Source organism: Narcine bancroftii, chromosome 4 (assembly GCF_036971445.1).
Source record: "Narcine bancroftii isolate sNarBan1 chromosome 4, sNarBan1.hap1, whole genome shotgun sequence".
In the NCBI taxonomy this organism is placed as follows: Eukaryota; Metazoa; Chordata; class Chondrichthyes; order Torpediniformes; family Narcinidae; genus Narcine; species Narcine bancroftii.
Window position 1 is genome coordinate 257,156,351 of NC_091472.1, and position 13,133 is coordinate 257,169,483.

Genomic DNA, 13,133 nt, shown 5'->3' on the forward strand with positions numbered 1-13,133 from the left:
ACTCGATGCTGTCGACCTCTGCCATCTCGAGTACCTCGACGTTAGGGGTGTGAGCGCTCCAATGGATGTTGAGGATGGAGCGGAGACAACGCTGGTGGAAGCGTTCTAGGAGCCGTAGGTGGTGCCGGTAGAGGACCCATGATTCGGAGCCGAACAGGAGTGTGGGTATGACAACGGCTCTGTATACGCTTATCTTTGTGAGGTTTTTCAGTTGGTTGTTTTTCCAGACTCTTTTGTGTAGTCTTCCAAAGGCGCTATTTGCCTTGGCGAGTCTGTTGTCTATCTCATTGTCGATCCTTGCATCTGATGAAATGGTGCAGCCGAGATAGGTAAACTGGTTGACCGTTATGAGTTTTGTGTGCCCGATGGAGATGTGGGGGGGCTGGTAGTCATGGTGGGGAGCTGGCTGATGGAGGACCTCAGTTTTCTTCAGGCTGACTTCCAGGCCAAACATTTTGGCAGTTTCCGCAAAGCAGGACGTCAAGTGCTGAAGAGCTGGCTCTGAATGGGCAACTAAAGCGGCATCATCTGCAAAGAGTAGTTCACGGACAAGTTTCTCTTGTGTCTTGGTGTGAGCTTGCAGGCGCCTCAGATTGAAGAGACTGCCATCTGTGCGGTACCGGATGTAAACAGCGTCTTCATTGTTGGGGTCTTTCATGGCTTGGTTCAGCATCATGCTGAAGAAGATTGAAAAGAGGGTTGGTGCGAGAACACAGCCTTGCTTCACGCCATTGTTAATGGAGAAGGGTTCAGAGAGCTCATTGCTGTATCTGACCCGACCTTGTTGGTTTTCGTGCAGTTGGATAATCATGTTGAGGAACTTTGGGGGACATCCGATGCGCTCTAGTATTTGCCAAATACTAGAATCGGAACCTCCCATGTGGGACCTTGTCAAAGGCCTTGTCAAAGACCATGTAGACAACATCCACAGCCTTTCCTTCATCTACTTTCTTGGTAATCTCAAAAAACTCTACAAGATTCGTTAAACATGACCTGCTATGCACTAAGCCATGCTGACTGTCCTTAATCAGGCCATGGCTGTCCAAATACCTATTTATCCTATCTCTCAGAACTCCTTCCAATAATATATTTACAACTGACCTCAGGCTCACCAACCTATAATTACCTGGCTTATATAACTTGAACTTGAAACTCATCGACCCTGTCAAGCATCTACTGCTCCAATGATGTGGCATGCACCCTGACTCATCAGGTAACTTGGAATCTACTGAAGAGAGAAAAAAATCTCATTTGATCTTGAGAGAGTAATGATAAGACCTCTTGAATTGCGATCTTTTTCCATGTTCCTTCTGTGTTGAGATGCTCCACGTGCATCTCCTTGAGTAATACACAAAAATCTGAAGATTGTAGAAAAAACACAAATGTTGGAGGAACTCATCTGGTCTCACAGCATCCATTAGTTGGTAAATATATGTTAATGGTGTTTTGGGTCTGAGCCCTTGAAGGTATAAGCGAAAAAAAGACAAAAAAACAGGGAGGCATCTGAATAAAGACAAAAGAATGGGTGGGGGAGGAGTGCAGACCAACAGTCAAAAGGTGTTAATTGGATATGATAAAAGAAAAGGTGAGAACTAATTTTGGCTCTGTGAAACAAGTCAGGAGAGAAAGAGAGAGCTGGGGGAAAGGTGACAAGGGGAAGAAGAATGTGTGTGTGTGCGTGTGTGTGTGTGTGTGTGTGTGTGTGTGTGTGTGTGTGTGTGTGTGTGTGTGTGTGTGTGTGTGTGTGTGTGTGTGTGTGTGTGTGTGGGGGGGGGGGGGGGGGGCGGGGGGGTTGGAAATGTCAATGTTAATCTCATCTGGTTGGAGGGTGCCCAGATGGAATATGAGGTTTTGTTACTCCAATTTGTGAGTGGTCTCAGTCTGGGAGTGCATGAGACCATGGTCAGACATGTCAGCAAGGGAATAGGATGGGGAATTGAAATGGGTGGCCAATGGGAGATCCATGCTATTGCATCAGACAGAGCGAAGGACAAAGCGATCTCCCAGTCAGCGCCTAGTCTCTCCAATGTAGAACAACAAAATGGGAGCACCACATGCAATTGATGACCTCTGCAGATCAACTAGTGAAATGTTACTTAGACAACAGACTCGCCAAGGCAAATAGCACCTTTGAAAGACTACACAAAAGAGTCTGGAAAAACAACCACCTGAAGAAACACACAAAGATCAGCGTGTACAGAGCCATTGTCATACCCACGCTCCTGTTCGGCTCCAAATCATGGGTCCTCTACCGGCATCACCTACGGCTCCTAGAACACTTCCATCAGCGCTGTCTCCGCTCCATCCTCAACATTCATTGGAGCGACTTCATCCCTAACATCGAAGTACTCAAGATGGCAGAGGCCGACAGCATCGAATCCACGCTGCTGAAGATCCAACTGCGCTGGGTGGGTCACGTCTCCAGAATGGAGGACCATCGCCTTCCCAAAATCTTGTTATATGGCGAGCTCTCCACTGGCCACCGTGACAGAGGTGCACCAAAGAAGAGGTACAAGGACTGCCTAAAGAAATCTCTTGGTGCCTGCCACATTGACCACCGCCAGTGGGCTAATATCGCCTCAAACCGAGCAACTTGGCACCTCACAGTTCGATGGGCAGCAACCTCCTTTGAAGAAGACTGCAGAGCCCACCTCACTGACAAAAGACAAAGGAGGAAAAACCCAACACCCAACCCCAACCAACCAATTTTCCCCTGCAACCGCTGCAACCGTGTCTGACTTGTCAGCCACAAACGAGCCTGCAGCTGACGTGGACATTACCCCTCCATAAATCTTCGTCCGCGAAGCCAAGCCAAAGAAGATAGAATAAATGCAAGCAGGCTTTTCCTATTGTTATTACGTGAGACCAGAATAAGAGGACATGGTTAAGAGTGAAATGTGAAATGTTTATGGGGAACATTGGGGGAATTTTCTCACTCAGAGGGAGTGGAACAAGCTGCTAGTGGAAATGGTGAATGTAGGCTCAATTTCAAAATTTAAGAAAAAATTGGATAGATACATGGTTGGGAAGAGTATGGATGGCTAGGTTTTCCAGGAGCAGGTGGATGGGACAAGGCAGAATAATAGTTCAGCATGGACTACATGGACCAATCAGCCTGTTTCTGTGCTGTAGTAGTCAATGGTTCTCATAGTATGGGAGCAAGGGTATACGTGGGTCCACTTTACTGTTCAATTAATCTGTCGATAATTCTATATTCTCTTCTTTTCCATGCATTGGCTGATCACATCAGTGCCCAAATTATCACATTTTTTTACAAATTGCTGAATAACCTACTATAGATCTGGATCTTATGATGAAAAGCTTTTCACGGAATCTGCATAAAAGATAACTTTTACCTATACCTAGTTATTTTAATTTCCGTTTTAAGATTGTGAGTGATCAATTTACTTAACTTGGTATTGCAATGACCAGGAACTACAAACATCTTTTTAGGGAATTTTTTTTCTATTTTACTTAAACAGGTTAAATTGTCGCTAACGAGATGGTCACCTTTGTCTTTTTCTAATATTGGTCATATTAATTCTATTAAAATGAACATCTTTCCTAAATTTTTGTATCTTTTCCAATCTATTCCAATTTTTATTCCTCAATCCTTTTTTGATTTACTTGATTCACTTTTATCTTCTTATATATGGCAAGGAAAATGTCCCAGCTTGAATAAAGTCCATCTCCAAAAGTTTTTGCATGTCCTAATTTTAGATTCCTTTGTTGCAATTCGATAATAAGAGCTGAATGACCCACATGGATAGAAATGGAATTAAATGTTACTAATAATATTTCCTTGTTGGCAATTCTTGGGTCTTCTCTATCTTATTCTTTATATAAATTAACTGACAACCCAATCATCAAACAGTTTCAGAATATGGGCACGATTTAGAAGGTCTTTTTTTATTTCAGAGACTTTCTCTTATTAGCTCAATTATTTCCAATAATCTTTTCCAACCTTCTCTGCAAGATGAGGCTTTTAACAAGTGGCAATAGCTTAGGTAACACATGGTTTAAGTACATTTTTTATTGACACAAATTTTGCATCCTTTGAACAATTGGCTGTAAAATTTAATTTACGTAAAGTTCATTTTTTTAGATATTTACAAATTAGGTATTTTGTACAATCTCAGGTTTCTAATTTTCCTGAAATTCCTGAGGCAAATATTCTTGATACCTTTTTTGAACTACAACCCCCTTATAAATGCTTAATATCTCTTATTTATAACAGTGGCTAATTTAAGGCATGCCTCATTAATTAGAATCAAGAATGCCTGGGAGCAAGAGTTAAACCTTTTAATGTCCAATGAGGAGTGAATGCTATTTTTAAACTGATTAACACTGCATCCTTCTGTGCACAGCATTGTCTGTTGCAATTTAAAATAGTTCATAGAGTATATATGACTAAAGTTAAACGGTCTCATTTTTTATCCAGACATAAATCCTCAAAATGACAGATGTAAAACAGATGATGACTCTCTAATTCACATGTTCTGGACTTACCCTATAAAAATTTTGGAAGGAAGTTTTTCAAATTCTATTGGTTATTTTTAAAATTAAAATTGGAACCTAACTCTTTAATAGCTTTTTTTGGAATATTTTACAGTGATGATGTCATACTAACTTCAATTCAATGTTGCATTTTATCCTTTTCTTCGTTAATGGCCAGGCATGAATTTTGATTAAATTAAAAGAGAGAGTCTCACCTACACATGCACAATGGCTAAGGGATATTATGTCTTGTTTAAATTTGGAGAAAATTAGATATGCTGTCATTGATTCAAATATCAAATTTCAAATGATATGGGACTTGTTTATGGTCTACAATCATAATCTTTTTTGAGTGGGTGCTGATTTGGAATTTTGGCATGGTGTTCTCTCTCTTCAGGATTATGCCAGTTGGATTTTTTTAAACCAACCTTGCTTAGGGGAAAGGGTTTAGAATGTTTTTTTTTTCTTTTTTAGAACCTATTGTAACATTACATTTGTGCTTTTGTACTTCTGAATTTTTACATGTGATCACTATTGTAACTTTTTTTTACTAATTCTGTAGCACATATCATAATTGTATTGTTTATTTTTTTCTATTGTACAAATATCAGTAAAAATATCTTAAAAAGAAAGAAAAGCTTTTCCAGGCAAAGACACCTATTGGATGTCACCTCCTCAATCGCACCAAAATTGAGCTTTTTCACTTGGGGGTTCTTCGTAAAAGCAAGGGAAGGGTTATCACACAATGGGCTGAAAGCACACAAACAGGTCTTGGAAGCAAAAAATGCTCTCTCCTCCAAAGAGACCTTATCTTTGTCCAGGTTTCACTCATACCTCAATGACTTCATACCCACTTCTTCCTTTCTACCTTATCCCTCTGTCTCCTTTCCTCCAGCTCTCCATCCCCTTCCCTCCCCATTCACAGAGCCATCCCCCTCCCCCTGCTTGCTGGTGTGCCCTGCCTCCCTTATCCACCTATTACTCCCTGCCTGTGGAGTTGTGCACCTCCCCCTGTCCCTTCCACCCACACCACCCCCATATTTTATTCAGGCACCTGCCTACCATTTGGTTATAGCTTGATGAAGGGCTTAGACCTTATTTATCTTAAGCTTTGCTATGTAAAGCAATGCTGTTTGACCTGTTGAGTTTCTCCAGCTTTTGTGTTTTTGCAGGAGCTGGTCCTTTAGCCCACAATGACTGCAACCAACATGGTGCAAAATTAAATTTAAGTTCTGCTGCTTGCTCAAGACACATTCCCTGCATATTCATGTGTCTATTGTATAAGCCTCTTTCATACTATGATTGTATGTCTTTCCATTACTGCTCCTGGCAGCCCATTCCAAGTACCTCCCATTAACTACTCTGTTAAAAAAAACATCCCCTTACACTGCCGGGACCTTCAATGCATGTCCTCCATTATGTGGCATTTTTACCCTGGGGTTACGAATCCCAACTGTCCACCCTACCCAGGGCTCTCACAATTTAATAAATGTTTATCAGTTCTCCCCTCAGCCTAAGGTTGTCTAGTCTCTCCTCAGAGCTCATACCATCTCATCCAAACAGCACGCAGCATGGTTAACATAGTGAATAGTGCAATGTTATTATGGTGCCAGTGACCCTATTTTAAATCCACTGTTGTCTGTAAGGGGTTCTATGTTCTTCCCATAACCTGCATGCATTTCCTCTAGGTGCTCTGGTTTCCTCACACATTACAAAGACACTTAGCTTTATATAAGACATATAGCTTTATTGGTCACAGAGATGTATGTGGCATGGACTTGTGGACCTGTAGTGTCTGTTACTGTCCTGTATCCCTGCATTTAAAAAAAAATTGAATTGTATTAGCTAGTCTTTGCTATTTAGAATTCGGAGCTGTGAGGTTCGAGCTGCAATAAGATCAGGGACTGCTGGAAACACTCAGCTGGTCTGGTGTCATTCTTCCCCAGAACTCTACATCTTCATCTGCTGACAGGATGGATGAGAGGAAGAGAGAGGTAGAGTGAGAGCAGGTTCTTTAGCAAGTTATTCCTGAGACTCTTTAATTAGTATAATTTAAAATAGTCAGCGTGCAGAATGTTTAACTTTATAGTGCACCTGACAATAAACAAATCTATCAATTCTATTTGCTGAGAGTTTTTGGTGTTTCTGCTTTTACCTCAGTCTTTGCATGTCTGCAGTTGTTTTGTTTCTACACCAAATGCTGTGCTGCTGACCTGACTTCTCAGCAACATTGATGCTAGAAAACAACAATGGATTAGTCTTCAAGAACAAGCTCTTGGCTCTGAAACACTTTGATATCTCCTGTCAAAATGAAAGACACAATACGGATGCAAATATATTTTTCTTCCTTTAAAGTGTCCACATCAGATTTCCTGCGCATTCACTATGAGCTGAACAGCTTACTGCCTCCACTCCAAAGCTAGAAATAAACTGTCAAAGGCAGGTGCAATTGTGTACTGGAACTTGATGCTGTCAGTCAGGGCTGATGTTTTCCATGCGCTTAAGGCTACCTACAACAAACTGAACAAGCAAATAAATGCAAGTCTGGTCACCCTGTCAAGGGGTGATGTGTGTCTGAATCTACAGAAGCAATAGGGCTTCTTTCTGTTGGAAGAAAAAAGCTGGGCAGTTTGACAAAGATAAATTCTGACTTATGAGCTCAGAAGCCAGAAGCCACAAATATAACATGATAAACTATAAATTAAATGATGTCTATTTTTTCTTATCACATATTCAGTCTATTGAATCTGTGCAGGCTCACAGAGCAATACCATTCCTTACAATCCATTATCCCCACATTTTATTGCATTTGTTGTCTCTTTTAATTTAATTAAGTCTAGAAATAGAAAAATGACAGCGCAGTTCAAGTTGTTGTGAAACTTATGTAAGTAAAATATGGAAGTCTGCAGATGTTGTGATTGTATTAAAAGCACGCAGTAAGTGCTGTGGAGGTACTCACCAGTCAGTCTCGCAGCATCCAGAGGAGGTACAGATATATTACCGACGTTTTGTTGATCTGGATTCCTCCTCCTCCTATTCTTCCCACTTTCTCTCCCAGTCTTTATTAAAACGCCTGCTGCTTTTTGCTTATACTTTGAAGAAGGGCTCAGGGCTGAAACATTGTTAATATATCTTTACCTCATATGGATGTTGGAAGACCGGCTGAGTTCCTCCAGCATATACTGTGTGTTTTTATGCAACCTACTCTATGTAAATTTACCCCACAAACAATATTTTACATGAGAGTTTACAGTTATAGTTGTTTTGACAAGTATCCGTTTATGTGCGTCAAGTAAAGATTTTGGTGCATAAATCCATGTATATGTACGTCCACAAACTTTTTAAGATTGGTTCAGCCACCCACGTGACACTCGAGGTAACTTACAGTGGCCAATTATCCCGGCAGCCCATGTATGTGGGAGGATCTGGGAAAACCTTGGAGAACATGCAAAGTCTGCACCAACAACAGTGGAGAACGGGATTGAATTCTGGTCTCTCTCGGGGGTTGTGGGTCAGTAGCTCCTCCAGCTGTGCCTTCAAGAAGCTTTGCTGCACCATCAAGGATCACATCTTTACATAGAGAACAATGTCACATTAACTAATGCAGAGATCAATTCAGCTCAGCAGCAAGGGATGGATTTGAGGATAGAAATCAAATGGAATGTGTGAATGCATGAGGAATAGTTTGTGTGGAGCATAAATATTGGCACAGATGAATTAGAACATAGAGTCATTTATATGCTGTAAACTCTGCCAAAAAAAAATCCAAAAGTGTACAAGATTTTGCTGATAGGAGGGGTTTAGAGCGATATAGGTCAAACACAAGCAAATAGGACTAGCTCAGGTAGAGAAGTTGGTTGGCATTGACAAGGTTGACCAAATGACCTAACTTTGTGCTGTATAAGAGCAAGCTTGATCTCTTGGTCATTAGAAATCTGAATTAATAACAGAAGTTGCAGGAATAGCTCAGTGAGTCCGACTACATCTGTAGAAAATACACAGCTAACATTTCAGATCTAGGCCCCCTCATAAGAAGTGCAAAGCAAAGAAGCAAATTAATTTCTTTTGAAAAATAGATGCCTTTGCTTTAGAAATAATCTACCGTATGTACTCGTGTAAAGGTCGATCTCATGTAAAAGTCGACCCACTGTTTTTGGCCAAAAAAATCTGGAATTTTCCATATATCTAGGGTAAAAGTCAACCCTAGTTTCTTACCTCAGCCTTGGTCACGTGCAGGCCAGAGCTCCCGATGCCTCGGTTGCGAATCAACGCCTTGGCCCTGGCCAATGGCATGCTGGAGTTTCTGATACCTCAAACACGGACTCTCACCTCAGCGCCAGTGCCTGCCAATCAGAGGTTCTGAGTGTCTAATGCGTTCTCTTGCCTTGGTCCCGGCCACCTGTCGATCAGAACTCCCAACCCCTCTGATGATGCAGATAATTACTGTGATCGTGACTGTCCCCATGGTAGGATGTGTGTTTTGATGTGCACACTCCATATTATTACTTCAATTCATGGTGATTTTGTTCTTTATTTGTTTGGAGATCATTTGAATTTCTGCTCATGAAACAGTATTTTGGATTCTAGTGTGAATTTCAAAAGTAGTATCCATTTAATAGTCAACCCTATAAATTTATCATTAAAATATGGTCTACAAAATGTGACTTTTACATGAGTATATGCAGTAACTTGCTTCTCTCCTTCCTATTTCTGATGGGCAGGGCCGACCTGAAATGTTAAATGTTTCCCTTTATACAGTTGCTGCGTTTCCTGTATCTTCAGTTTTTATTTCAGATTTCCATCATCTGCAAATGTTTATTTTGATTTTTATTGGAACTTTGGATCATCATGTGAGAAAAATAGATCAAATTAATGCAGAGAATCTTTTACCGAAGGCAGGAGAACCAGTAAAAAGAGGACATAGGTTTAAGGGGGGAGAGATTGAACAACAACCTGAGGGTAACCTTTTACACAGAGAGATGGTGAGTGTATGGAATGGGTTGTTGGAGGTGGATGAGGCAGGTACTATTGTAATGTTTAAGGTTTAAAGGGATATGGGCAAAATGCAGTCAGATGGGACTCATGCGGGTGGGACTTTTTGACAAATTCGGCTGAAGGGCCGATTCAATAGATCCCTTCACACTGGCGTGATAGCCTAGTAATTAACTGCCTGTCTGCTGGTTAACATGCCAGTGTGAACCCTCGCAAATTGGCACGCTGGCGTCAGATCGCTCTGGGGATGGGCGTGGTGTTACAGGGTGTATCATCGCCGTTTGTTTTGAATCGGCGGACTGGTTAACCCTGCGTGAAAAGGACAAGGGGTATCCTGGGACCAATTAGTGACGCATTGATGATGTATTTGTGTGCGTGCATGAGACCACGTGGTGAATCAGTCTGAAGGAGTCATCAGAGGAGGTACAGACAGGCCCAAATTCTCCCCAATCCTTTACTATAAATTGACCTTTACTATAAGATGCACCATCAATTACCACAAAAGACTGAGGTTGTGAAACTGATCAGGTTTTATTGGCAATAGCTTGGAGCAATAACCAACTCATCGACTGATCATGGCAGGAAGAATTGGGAGCATGTAAATGGATTATGGGTAGGATTGGTTTTGGGAGGCATGTCCAGCTGGCAGTAGCCAATTTCAGTATAACAGTGGTTTATCACATTCACCCTTCCTTTTTAAGAAGAATCTTGCGGAGTGAGGAAAAAAAACAATGCAAATATATATACATATACATTTTTTACAAGTCAGGTCTGTCAGGGGATCTCCTCTGTCACAGCGAACAATGTGGGACTCTGCCGTGGTGCTCTGGACAGCTTGTATGGTTGGTCTGTTGTCACCGGCTAGAGTTGACTGGGGGGAAGGAACAGGTGGAGGGAGGAAGGAGGATAGTGCTGGTGCATCATGGGTGACAATAGTTTCCAGGGGTGGAGTGTGGTCAGCAGCAGGTTCAGAGACCCCCCCAAGATGGTAATGTGGGGGAGTGTCTGTTGGTGGTCGATTGTGGTTGAAGGGGCGCCCAATGGTGCCAAATCCTAGATGGAGATCATGTCTTCGCACCCATCGGGGAAGGCTAATGTAGGCATACTGGGGATTTGCATGGAGAAGGTTGAGCCTCTCTCTTCCTCAAATTATGAATACACTTGCTTCCTTTTCACCATCCCCTGCCCAGACATGACCATTTCTACAGTCATCGAGGCTCTCCACAATGCCTTCATCAACAGTGACCGGGGGACCTCATTCATGAGTGAAGAGCTGCAGCAATACCTGCTGGCCAGGGGCATCGCCACGAGCAGGACCACCAGCTACAACCCCAGAGGGAATGGGCAGGTGGAAAGGGAGAATGCCACAACCTGGAAAGCCATTCTCCTGGCACTAAGGTCATGGGGTCTCCCCATTTCTAACTGGCAATCATTGTTCTGACTTCCTCAATGGAGTTTCCAGGCTTTGATGAAATGGAAGAATCTAGACACTCTGTCACTATTGTCACCCACGATGCACCAGCACCACCCTCCTTCCTCCCTCCACCTGTCCCTTCCCCCCCCTCCCCACAGTGAACTGTAACTGGTGACAACAGACCAATCTCACAAGCTGTCCATGGTACCACAGTGGTGCACCAACCATTATCACATCGTTTGCTATGGCAGAGGAGATCCCCTGACAGGGCTGTATATATTTGCTTTGTTTTATTTTTTTCCTCACCCTGCAGGATTCTTCTTAAAAAGGAGGGGTGAATGTGGTAAACTGCTGTTATAATGAGATTGGCTATTGCCAGCTGGTCATGTGTCCCAAGTCTTTAAATACTCCCTATTCCCCCTGCCATGATTAGTCGGCAATGCCAACAAATGACCCCCTTGACGCCTATCCCTGCAACAGTCACTGTGCACACAGTGAAGATACCTACACCAAAGAGAACACTGATGGATTGATACTCACAAGGGGTGGCACACCACCACACAGTGATGGCAAGTCTGAGCTGAGGCTCCACATGTTTGTGGCAGATGGTGCTTTTACGCCTCAGTTCTGGCTCGAGGAGCTCCACAGTAAATTCAAAAGTACTCTGTGACATTCTAAAATGCTCACACCATTGTTCATCATCAAAATGCTCGATGACATTACACCAGAACATGGGCCGATGCCTCCTCAAAATCCTCCATGGTCACCCTCAATTGTTCCATTAAATTTTCCCACCTGACAGCACGTAAATGGTCTCGATTAGGCTCTGCCACTGTTTGCATCATCTTGTGGATAATGGCACTGATAAGTCCTGCTTGTGCAGCGAACGAAGCACACATTCTCAGGACAATCACATGGACCCCATCGAGATCCACCATTGTTGAGAAGGGGAAGATCTCACTTCCTGCGAGTGAATATTACACCACTCAGGACATACCGGTTGAGGGTAGGTGCCCATCTGCTCTAGAATACCAGGTGGTGAGTGTAAAAGGGTTCAGAAAACCAGTTAACAGTGGCCAGGTGTGAACGGCAAAAACTGCTTTTCGAACACGTTCATTGAACCGCCAATTTCCTGGTTAACCCATGTGAAAAGGGCTACTGGCTCACTCAGTTCCTTTTCCTTTGGCTTCCTGCACTGACCCAAAAAGCTCGAAGCAAGATAGGGGAAGAATGAATGGCATTGCTTATCTGATGCAAGTTTTTTTCAGGTCTTTCACCGAAATATCAGTATTAAAGTGCACAACTGATTAAAAAAAAACAGGCACGATTTCATGTGGTAAACACAGAAACTGCCGATGCTGGAATCTTGATCGGACAGAGATTCACTGGAGGAACTCAGCAGGGCAGACACCATCCATGGGTAGAAATGGTCAATCAATGATTGTCTGACTTGCTGAGTTCCTCCAACAATTCTTTGTCTGCTGAAGAATTTCATGCTAAGGAAGAAAAAATAATTTTACATTTATATCGTGGTGATATTTCAAAGTGATGTGCTTGACTGTGGTTTTGTGGACAAATCAACAATATGTTTAATGCACAATGAGATCTCCCAGGCAGTTAAATAGATGACATTGGTTAATGGATCAGAGTATTGGCAGCTCTCAATATTAACTTTAATGGAATTGGACATTTTGGTGCCTGCAGTTTGGCGCCAGATATTTTAGCGCTTGCATTTTGGCGATAGACATTTTGGCAAAAAAATCTTCAATTTTTAATAATTTAATTTTTTTTAAACGACAACTGGATTGTTTTTAACCAGTGTTTTAATTTTTTAAAATAATTTTAAATTCAATTATTTATATATTCCATAATATGTACTTAAACTTTTAATAAATCATTATAATTTACCTAAGCCACTTGTTTTTGATTGATCTCTGACTGTTGAATAATTTAAATATATCACTTGTTTGCCAGGGGAGCGATTTCCTGTTGGGAGGGATTTTCTGCAATGCCAGGGGTTCAGGCAATGAGTCGGCCAGCAGACAGTGAGTGGGCGGGTGGGTGAAAATGCCCAGGGCCAAACTGTAGCTTCCATAATGTCCTAGACCATAACTTTAATGCCTCAACGTTGCCTGAGGTTTGCCCGAAGTTCTTCTTTTCTGTTGGATTGTATATAATATAATGAGATTGTGTGCACTGCTGTTACATAGGCACATTGAAAATGGGAGCA